General features: G+C 50.0%; 1 protein-coding gene across 1 annotated transcript in view; it reads left to right on the top strand.

The window, feature by feature from the left end:
• Window positions 1–2,130: 2,130 nt before the first annotated feature.
• RIN2 (Ras and Rab interactor 2) overlaps window positions 2,131–11,404 on the top strand; it is a 247,243-nt gene continuing 237,969 nt past the window's right edge. Inside the window, exon 1 of the mRNA XM_066387018.1 lies at window positions 2,131–2,587. The gene's annotated coding sequence lies outside the window, so the exon portion shown is untranslated. The remainder of the gene's footprint in view (window positions 2,588–11,404) is intronic.

The raw sequence follows: 11,404 nt of genomic DNA, 5'->3' as shown, positions 1-11,404 counted from the left end.
GCGTCACGGCTCCGGAAGCGCGTCATATGACGCACATCCGGTCTGCGGCTGCGGTGCCCCACGCCACCGGAAGCAGTGTGAAATAACAGCAGAAGTAGGAAGAAAGGCAAAGCACTATAACCATTACTACACAGTACAGTGGCCCCCATACTCCCCCAAATGTACAACATAATGGCCCCTATAACCTCCCTTTGCCCAAAAGTCTCCCCCCACATTACTACAAACCATGTTTCCCCTATTATAAAACCCTGTCTTATATTAATTTTACCCCCAAAAGACGGGGGCTGTCTTATTTTTAGTTCCCACTGAAACACTGGTCAGTTTGTTGATTTAAATTTACTTGTTCTTTATTTTAAATATTGTATTTATCCCCGTTTTGTTTTTTTACTTTAAAATAAGATATGTGCAATGTGCATAGGGATTTGTTAATAGTTTTATAGTCTGGCCCTCCAATGGTCTAAGGGACAGTGAACTGGCCCCCTGTGTAAAAAGTTTGGGGGCCCCTGCCCTAAACAAATGTTGTAAGCTTGTGCCATGATGTCATGCTTTCCCCTGCCCCTGTGTGATCAAGGGTATATAAACAGTCCCTGAAATATTTTGGGGGCACATGATTTGGGCTTCCAGACTGCCCCATGTCAGCTATATGCGGCTGGCATATTTAATAAATCTCCTCCTTTAATAAAACTCTTCAAAATTCATCTGGACTTGGCGTCTCTACGTAAACCCGCGGAATTGAGGTACGGGTACTTTACAACAATATGAGGGAGAGAGAGAAATAAGGGGGGGGAGGAGCAGAAAGCATCAACTCCCATATGTGCAACCCAGCAACCTCAGCGTTCCAGGTTGACACTTTATCTACTGCACCACCACAGGCCAAATTACAATGGACCTAATTTTGAAGTTACCCCTCCTGACAAAGAGCCTCAGGCAGGCACCTGGGGGGGAGGCGGTGTCCAGAAGAAACCATTGTTAGCACACATGACTGCTCTACACGCTATTACCCCTGAAGACCTTCCAGTGGGACTAAGTATGGTCGCAGAAGTCAGTGACACTGAGAACCCAGATCCTGTGTAGGCCTACGCTCATGTGTGTGTTTGTGTCTTAGTGTTTAACAAAACAGCTCAAGTAAAAAAAAAAAAATGTTAAAAGCTTATAGAAAAACGCTATAAAGAAAATCTTTGTCCATCTATACATTATGTTTGTGTTTTAAACTGTTATCACAAGAGTCAAAGATGTTCATAAAGCAAAAAAGTTACAGTAAGTAAAGGTTACTTTAAAAACAAAGTCAGGGTAGTGTAAGTGTACTACCTTATTAAGTCTGCACTGGGCTTTCACACTCACTCACTGCCCCCTCACTGACACCCAGAGCAACTTCCAGTCCTGCAATCTCTGTGCATGTTAAGTGCTGTATGCAGCTGAACCATTTGCAATCTTTTACACCATATTTTTCTCTGTACCTTTTCTATGTTTAGACACACAAATATCATTGTTATAACTGCCTAGAGTATTAAGCACAGTAACATGTTGTACATGCTTGTAGCCTAGAAGCAACAGGGTATCCCAAACAGCCTAAGTTTGTACTCTACCTTCTATGTTTGTGTAAGTATTCCGTGATGTTTTCATAGTCTCCCGCCCCTGCCCTCCACCCCTCCAGAATGCCAGCCTATCCCAAGCTTTGATTCAGTGCTTGGGCATAACAGGTGCCCAATGATTTGGCAAATTGATGTCTTGGAACAGAACCATCAAGCTGAGCAGATTATAAATGATAAATCAATCTGTTTATTTTAGAAGACAGGATTCACAAGAACTAACACCAATAAAAGTTTCTTCTGCTGCAGGTCTAAAGCAGAACAAGAACAAAAATAAAGTCTTCCACCGTTTCCTTTTTCTGCTTATGTCCAAAACAGGTGGCCCTGAGGTTTTTTGCAACACCCGCAAATTCGGCAACTACTACAGTTAGCAGTTTCTCCCCAAAGGTGTTCTTCCCAGCGGGGAGAACTCAGCAGGAAGCTCACCAGGGACCGGCCTGACTCGGTTCCAGGAGGAGATCGGGCCTCAGCTCCCAGCCACCCCCCCCCCCCCCCCCCCCGTGTCCCTGTCGCCTTCCCTAGGCGGGATAAAGGTCTCCCGGCGCAGAGCAAACCACATCCCGCCTCCCCCGCTGATCTCGCGCCCTCGGGCCGGGCGGGGCTGGGCGGCCCCCTTCGCAGCGAGGAGGAAAAGAAACACCCGGCGGTGGGGTCGCGTCGGCCGCCCGGGCTGCAGAGCGGGTCCGAGCCGGGACAAAGGGCGGGCCGCGCAGGCCTCCGCCTGGGGCTTTCCAGCCGGCGCGCCGGGCCCGGGGTCTGCGGCTGGGCGGCGGGCTCGTCCCGGAAGGGGTGCGGGAGCGTTTGTGCGGCTCTGCCATGAGTGGCAAGAAAGGCGACGGATCTCCGAGAACAAAACTCCGGTCCTCCCCCGGGAGTGCAGAAGAAAGGGGCTGCTGCGCCGAGGCGGGTCGGGAGCCGGTCCGGCCAAGTTTGCTGTGGGTTAGATAAACTTTTTGGTTCCAGCTGTCCGGCGCCGCAGCTGGGGTTCTCGTCCCAGGGTAAGTGCCCAGGCTGCGAGTTCCGAGGGCGGAGGAGGCGCGGTACTAGGGCCAGGGGTGGCGGGACCCCGGGGCGCGCAGGCGCCTTCCGCGCCCCCTCAGATCTCCCCCCACCTCCGCCTCGAGGTGCTGGGGGTGGGCGATGGCTACTAGCGCTGGAGCCGAGGGAGGGCTGGAGGCTGCCACAAAGCCCTTCTCCCCCTCCCCCTCTCCTCTCCTCTTCCCTCCCCTCTCCCCTCTCCCCTCCCCTCTTCCTCCTGCTCCTCCAGGGTGGGGAAGCCCAGCCCTGCGCTAGATCGCGGGGCCACCGGTCGCCCCCGCCTCTGGAGCCCGCGGGGAGGGCCTGCGCGAGGTAAGGGGCGGTGGCAGCGGAGACCCCACCCCTCTGCCCACAACCAGAGCCGGGGAAGACTCGGGGTGCGGGCGGGGGCTTTGCGGGTTTCCAGGAGCGGCGTGCTGCTCTTCACACTCTGTTCCCCTCCGGGGAGACCTCGAGGAATGAGCAGGCGAACGTCCTCGGAGGTCGTGGGGGTGGGGGCTGCTGGAGGAGGGGCGCCAGGACTGGACAGGGTGACAGCGCTGCGAGGCGGCCGCTGGTCTCGGCAGGGCCACCGGGTATCCTCAGCTGACCTTTGCGGGAGTAGCGTGCGGGGCAGCTGGGGGTGACGGCACGGTGGCTAGAGGTGCTGGGTGTGTGCGTGCATGTGCGCGTCCAAGGAGGAGAAGATAGGGACCGTTGTCGAATTCTACCTACGGGGACGCCTACGCGGTGTCAAGTGCTCCCGGGCACGAGCAGGGGTCGCACAGCTCCGGTGCCCAGTCAGAGCACTAGGCAGACTCTATCCGGAGATTTCCACCCCGGGAAAGTAGCTTCGGCAGGAGGGGGTCGGTGAGTCCTGGCAGGGGGCGATTGGACTGGAGCGGTGATTGATGGCTGCGCAGCAGGCGGAGGGAGGAGCCCAGGGTTTCTGCCGGGAAGGGACAGGGCCACTTCCCACTTGGAGGCCTCCACCCTTGGCCTCTATTCCCACAGGGTGCCCCTCGACGGCCAGGAGACAGCAGGGTTTGCAGAATTCGGCTTTGGCGTCTGTGATTATGTTGCCAAGAAATACAGGGCAATGTTGGCCCCCTGGGGCGGAAGAGGCTGCTAAAGTTCAAATCCTTGGGGCTTCCCGAATTCAGCAGAGGAGGCCAACCCTAACCCTACCCCTGTCCGCAGTGGAGCCACACTTTCTTGCAAGCCTGAGGGTTTCAGGCAAACCGGGTTTTCTTAGGAACATGCTATTATCAACAAGGAAACCTCAGAGCATTCTCAACTGACAGGACTGTGTACATATTGCAGCAAAAATAAACAGTGATTCTCAGTACTTAAGATAAATACTATTTCAATGCAATATTTTTAAAAATAAAATATAATGTAAAAAAATCCACGATAAGCAAAATGCCAACATCTAAAAATAAAAATGGGTTGTTGTTAGCCCCGATTCCTGTCATTTTCGAGCACCCTCAGTTTGGTCCATATTTGGGGTTTATGAGGGTTGACGGTGACATGCAACAGATTAGGCAATGCTGGCTTTATAAATAGTCGTGTTTTTGGACTGTAGGGCTTTTAATTACTTTTATCCAGTTCAAATATGGGAGAATAGTTTGATGAATGTCCACAGAGGTACACACTTTTTGCCTCAGGTTCCAACACTAGGACACTCGTGATTCCCAGGGCTCCCACCTCAGTGTGGAGGCTCCAGGAGCCAGGGGCTGGGAGGGGCCTGGGCGGTGAGAGGCCTTGGCGATTGGGGCTGGAGAAAAAAGCTGGTGATTTGTAGCTTTGAGGTGTGGGGATTCTGCTTTTAGCAGTCAGAGCCTGAGGACATGAGAGAAGGCCCACACTGCTACCAAGACCTTGTCTAGTGACATTTTCCTGCAGGCAGATTATCAAAAGACCTTAGCCCATGTGACCCCCATGCAGGATAGATGGCAGGAGCTTCACTCCCTCCAGGGCCATGGTATGTGCTTGTTTAGAGATAACTTCCCAGCCGCCCTCTTATCCCCACCGAAGTCCCCCCCCCCCCCGCCCCTTCTCCAAAGAGGAGTTCCACTCTCCAGAAACAACCTCCTCACTGAGCTAAATCTCTTCCTGTTCTTTGAGGAGACAGGTAACTCATTTCTCCTTTGTGTAAGGGCATGCAACACTGGAAGGTCAACCTTCACTGAGCCCATTCTTTACATGCTTCCCACATTATGTCATTTGGCATTATGTCTTACTCCCCCCCCCCCCCACACACACACACTCACACACACAGTCAACCCTCCTAAGGGTCCATCAAGGTTCCTAAGGTTTCATTCAGCTGGGAAGCTTTCCCTGACCTCTCTCCTCCTTTTTTCCTGGCTAGGCACCCACCTTACCACACCAAAATGCCTGTGTGTGTATCACGAGCAATATGCAGTGGACCCCACTTGCGTACTCTCTGAACTTCCTAAGTTCAAAGGCCAGGTCATAGCCCTTGCTGATTAGCAGTCAAGGTATGGGTATTGAAAGTATAAACAAAAGTATCCCTTTCTAAATGCATATTGAGGAGTTACACAGCAAGAAGTATATCCTTAGCAGAGAATCGTATTTTGATGGCACTTTATAAAACGCTTTTACCGATGATACCTTAGTTGTTTCTTACAACATTTCTTTTTTTTTGACAGAGTCAGAGTGAGGGACAGACAGGGAGGGAGAGAGATGAGAAGCATCAACTCTTTGTTGTAGCATCTTAGTTGTTCACTGATTGCTTTCTCATATGTGCCTTGACTGGGAAGCTAAAGCAGAGCGAGTGATCCCTTGCTGAAGCCAGCGACCTTGGGCTCAAGCCAGCAACCTTGGGCTCAAGCCAGCGACCTTGGGCTCAAGCCAGTGACCTTGGGCTCAAGCCAGCGACCTTGGGCTCAAGCCAGTGAGCTTGGGCTTCAAACCAGCGACCTTTGGCCTCAAACCAGTGACTATGGGGTCATGTCTATGATACTGTGCTCAAACCAGCAAGCCTGTACGAGCCCACGCTCAAGCTGGCAACCTCAGGGTTTCGAACCTGGGTCCTCCACATCCCAGTCTTACGCTCTATCTACCTACCACACCACTGCCTGGTCAGGCAAAACAGTTTTCTTAATCCCATTTGGTAGGTGAGAAGCAGAGGCCCGGAGAGGTCAAAAGTACCAGCTAAAACCAAGGCTCAGAACCAGTAGCTATGTCACTGTACCACAGCTGACCTGCTAGCAGTGTTTGTGCTCAGGGGCACATGGCCCACAGTGTATTGTCTAGAGGAGAATTGACCCAGTTGTGCTTTAGGATGCAACTTTGCTAAAGAATTACAAGAGACTCACAGTGGTAAAGTCTGTGAGAGTAATGCTCATTCATGTTAAGCAGCGTTTTCTCTGCAGGGTTTGGTGCCTTTATCGCTATAGTGTTCATGGGGCCTTTTTAGGGGAGGCAATGATGGGGGATTTTTGCCAACTTCATTGGGCTACAGACCACTCTTATGAAGCATCTTCTGGATCCAGGGTTCCAAGGGGTCCCCTTTAGGAAGTGTTTTGTTCACCCGAATGGTTTTTAGTTCACCTTCTGACATCCAGGCAGTTTCTGAAGAATGTTGGCAGTCAGGACAGTAAAAATGTATATTTTGGACATTAAACCTAATTGCCCTTGTAAATCTAGAGTAAATTGTTGGTCTGTCAGTTTCTGTGATCCTGGTTAGTGGGAGTCAGTTCTCCAGAGCCCAGGGAGCCGAGGAGGAGTCGGATAATGCACACAGGCCCTGCAGAGTTCTATCTCCAGGCTGCCCAGGAGCCTGCAGACCCCACTCAGCCCTCCCTGAGAATGCCTCAGGTGCAGCTGTGCATGTGCAATGGCAGTTTTGATGATTCCCATCCAATGGGAAAATACACCCCAAGTTTTCAGTTGTCTCACTTCCTCTGCCCTGGGAAGCTGGCAGTGTGGATGGTGCCGATGTCTACTCATGGAAAGGTAGCAACATTCACTGGGTTCCTCCCACCTGGAACAGAGAGGACTGCTAATGGAGCCCCCAGTTCCTGTGCAGCCATTGTTTAAAATCAAGTGTTTTTTTGCCTGACCGGGCGGTGGCGCAGTGGATAGAATGTCGGACTAGGATGCGGAGGACCCAGGTTCAAGACCCCAAGGTCGCCAGCTTGAGCGCGGGCTCACCTGGTTTGAGCAAAAGCTCATTAGCTTGGACCCAAGGTCGCTGGCTCAAGCAAGGGGTTTTTAAAAGGCTTTGCTTGCAACCTACTATTTCTCGAGTACTTTTCACAGCTCTATAACCTGGCTATTTGGGCTTTATTGTATCTAAGGGAAGTGATGAAGTGAGAAGCTGGAGTTTTAGTTTTAGGGCTTCAGAGAAGAGTTGTAGGTGAGCCGGGGAGCCTGGGAAGTGATACCGTGATCGGGGAAATGTAGCTGGGTGACTTTGATGTCTACTTGCAGGTCTTTCTAGATCTCCAATGCTGAGCAAATATATCACAAGATTTGTCTCAGATTTTTCCAAAGCATGAAAAAAGTAAGTAGCCCCCGACAACTGTATTGTAGGAGTGTCACAGAAGTCAAGGAAAGGAGTGCTTTGAGAAAAATGGACTCAGCAGTCGGTGTGTGTGTGGCAAGGGGTCAGCAATGTGTGGCCACGGAAGAGAGTGGGGAGGAAACACGGAATGATTTTTAACTTACGTTTAAAGCCCTGTGTGTTACCCAGATAGAAATTTTCACTAAGCTGCTGCAGACACCGGAGCTGTCTCCAGTTCACGAATTTACCCAGAGTGAGGCCACAGGCGAAGCAGAAAGGTCAGAGCAGAATGTACATTGGATGTGGATCTGGGGTCAGGGAAGGGGAATGTGAAGCCAGGTAAGGGGTGGAAGATCCTGCGCCGATGAGCCGGACCGTCCAGAACCTTCCGCCTGCTAGCTTACGGCCGGCATCTGTTATGACTGGTCAAGGCCCAGGCTGTCCCAGCTTGTGAAGTGTTTTTGATGTCATCCCTGAGAAGTGCAGAATGTCAGCTGAGAATGTTAATGGAACCACACAAGGTAATACAGCCACAGGCAGACCCGCTCAACAGCATTATCACATATTGACTGACCGAATGAATGACTGTTTTCTGTAGTAGAAACTATTTTTGAACTTGTAATGGTTTTGTGAAAGTCTAAATAGAGCCATTTTAAAAATCAGACTTGGTGGAAACATTTGTATTTTATAACTTTTGATGAATTTGTGGCAGGCAGCCAGACAGACATGAGCAGAGCAAGGACTTGTAGGCCAGGCACAGAAGGCCACCAAGGGCAGAAAGCCCCAGGTGGGCAAAACTGGGACAATAAGGACCTTGCCCCCAGGGTGACCTTTCCTCCCTTCGCTGGCCATGTGGTTTAGACGACCGGATTTCATATCACTGGTTGTGTGGTTTTAGACCCCCATAGAGAAGGAACAAACAAGAAAGTCAAACCAGCTGAAGCATTAGCCCCTAGAGATAACATTTAGGCCTCAGCCATGTTTCATTCAGCTCCAGGCCAGAAAAGCAGCAAATCCAGACAAGAGAAGCCACAGCTGACTTAGGACCAGCTGCTCCCCACTGCCCCTCGACCTGTGCTGCTGACCAATCAGTGGAGAACAGGACCCTAAAAGATTCACCTCCAGAGCTGATGAATATTCTATTGAGATCCTCCCCTGGGACCTCGCCTGAAGTCCCCACACTTAATTAAAATCCCTTAGGGCTGAGGTCCCAGGTGCTCTCCACTCCAGGAGCATGAGCAGGCCTTCGTCTTCCTTTTCCCCTCTGTCCCCCCAGGTCTGTTTTCCTTGCCCCTCTCTTCCTTCTAAGCTCTAAGGGACCCCAGGAGACTTACAAGCAGGGGAGCAGTGGGCAGCCCCATGAACTTGTCTCCAAGGTTCACTGTTCTCTGACTTTCTTGCTGCACAGCAAATAAATTCTTCCTGTGCTTACTGCATTTTGTGCCTTGATTGAATTTTCTTTCAAGAAAACAAGAATGGAGGTCTCATCGCACCTCCTGTAACAAGTTAAGTCTATTTTGGTTGAGTAGGTTAACCTAGTAAGTAAGATAAACAGACATTTTGGTTTTCACTTACATGATTTTATATGTTTGGTCAGGAATGTAAAATAGAAAAGTCCAAACATTTGGCTAGTTTAAATAGTTAGCTAGATAAACTTTATTTGCTTAATAAAGCATTTTTTTCTTTATTAATGAAATCACCACAGGTTTTTTTTGTTTGTTTGTTTGTGGGTTTTTTTGTATTTTTCTGAAGTTGGAAACAAGGAGGCAGTCAGACAGACTCCCGCATGCGCCCAACCGGGATCCACCCGGCATGCCCACCAGGGGGCGATGCTCCGCCCATCAGGGCCGTTGCTCTGTTGCAACCAGAGCCATTCTAGTGCCTGAGGCAGAGGCCATAGAGCCATCCTCAGCGCCCGGGCCAACTTTGCTCCAATGGAGCCTTGGCTGCGGGAGGAGAAGAGAGAGACAGAGAGGAAGGAGAGGGGGAGGGGTGGAGAAGCAGATGGGCGCTTCTCCTGTGTGCCCTGGCCGGTAATCGAACCCTGGACTCCTGAACACCAGGCCGATGCTCTACCACTGAGCAAACCGGCCAGGGCTACCACAGGTTTTTAAAAAATAGCAAATGCCTGCCTGACCAGGCGGTAGCGCAGTGGATAGAGCGTCGAACTGGGATGCGGAAGACCCAGGTTCGAGACCCCAAGGTCACCAGCTTGAGTGCGGGCTCATCTGGTTTGAGCAAAAGCTCACCAGCGTCAGCCCAAGGTCGCTGGTTCGAACAAGGGGTTACTTGGTCTGATGAAGGCCCGCGGTCAAGGCACATATGAGAGCAATCAATGAACAACTAAGGTGTCGCAATATGCAACATAAAGCTAATGATTGATGCTTCTCATCTCTCCGTTCCTGTCTGTCTGTCCCTGTCTATCCCTCTCTCTGACTCTCTCTCTGTCTCTGTAAAAAAGAGAAAAAAGAAAAATAAATAAATAAAAAATAGCAAATGCCCTATTGCATTTAACTCTGGTTTGAATACAAGAATATTTTTAAAAAGTGAATTGAGACAGATGTTTCCCTGTATGGTAAACAAGAGTCCCCTTCACTGGTAGGATTGCACATGAACGTTTGAGATCCCAAAAGCTAGCTAAACTTGCACACCTGGCCACAGGGCTGAAACTATCAGCCCTGCCTCCTAAGACCAGTCTGGGGTTTGTCTGACTTCAGCACGTGGGCCAGGATATGTGAGGCAGCATCTATAGCACACCTCATTTCACCCTCCAGACTTTTCTTGCCCAAGTGCTGAATGTTCATGACTTTTTTTTTTAAGAGGGAGTGAGACAGGAAGGGAGAGAGATGAGAAGCATCAGCTCATAGTTGCAGCACTTTAGTTGTTCATTGATTCCTTTCTTATATGTGCCTTGACCGGGGGCCTCCAACTGAACCAGTGACCTTGGGCTCAAGCCAATGACCATGAGATCACGTCGATGATCCCACACTCAAGCCGGTGACCCTGTGCTCAAGGTGGTAAGCCCATGCTCAAGCTGGATGAGCCCACATTTAAGCTGGTGACCTCAGAGTTTCAAACCTGGGACCTTAGTGTCCCAGGTCGATGCTGTATCCACTGAGACACCAGGAGTCAGGCTGTTCACGACTTTTTGTCATACAAAAACTAGTGTTTTGTATCATCAAATGTTTGTTCTTTTTCTTTGGATTTTTTAAAATGGCTCCTGTACTCAGAAAGCCTTTCTTGCATCCACAAGATTTATCTTTTCTTCTAATTTTTCCTCTAATTTTTTTCTTCCAATTTTTATGGTTTCAGTTTTACAGATTACTGTTTAAATTCCTTTGGAATCATTTGATAGGTGGTTTCTGAAGTAAGACTGTTACTTAATTCTCCCCTCCCCCCATAAATCCCCAGCCCCAGCATTGTTTGGTGAACAAACCCGCTGTCCCCAGCTCCGTGCTCTGTGCCCTGTTTGCCAGGGCAAGTCCTCCTCCTCTTCTGTTTCCTCTGTCTTTTCCTTCCTCCTCGCCCACTTCTCTTAGCAACGCTCACCACTAATTCTTCCCGTCAGGTTTTATTCCATGAGATTTATTTAGAGTGATGTTAAGCCTAGACACTGATTTGGTAAGACTTGATGGGTAGTTTTGAACCTCTTTTTCTAATAAACCACAGATTGAAGAAAGCCTGCAGGTATTAGGTGTGCATGTTCAGACCACACTACTGATGGTCAGCAGGGTGCCTGGGGAGGAGAACACTAATCAGACAGGTTCTGCAGAGACATGGTGGCTTCCAGTTTCTGCGCTGCTAGCGTGTGGGATCCCGGCTGACTCCCAGGGACTCCCAAGTTTCCTTTGTGTTCACTGTCAGGTTCCCCTGTATAATTCCTGGCCTGAATGCAGGCCCTCCAGCCTAGCAGGGAACACTTAAAAACACTGGTGAGAACAGGATGGTCACTACTTGACTGAAGAGATGCACTTGTGCCAAGTTGGAACTTGAAAAACCTTAATGAAAGTTCATCATTATTTTTCTTTGCAATGGTTTTTTTCCCTTTGCAATTTAGGTATCTGAAGGAGAACAAAGACAGAGACTTGTGTTTTTTTTTTTTAAAAAGAAGCTATTTTTAAACAAGCACAGGGGGAGGGGTGTATTGCAGAGGCTCCTCTGGCTGTTAGGCCCCACTGGTGTGTGAAGGAAGAATGTGAACAAAGGGTCCCCGCCCCCAAGGTGTCATGGCTGCTGATCAAAGGAGCAGAGGGAGGGAGGGAGAGAG

The sequence above is a fragment of the Saccopteryx leptura genome, chromosome 5 (genome assembly GCF_036850995.1).
Source record: "Saccopteryx leptura isolate mSacLep1 chromosome 5, mSacLep1_pri_phased_curated, whole genome shotgun sequence".
Classification (NCBI taxonomy): Eukaryota; Metazoa; Chordata; class Mammalia; order Chiroptera; family Emballonuridae; genus Saccopteryx; species Saccopteryx leptura.
Note: the sequence above shows the minus strand (reverse complement) of the source record. Positions and strands in the feature narration are given on the sequence as shown.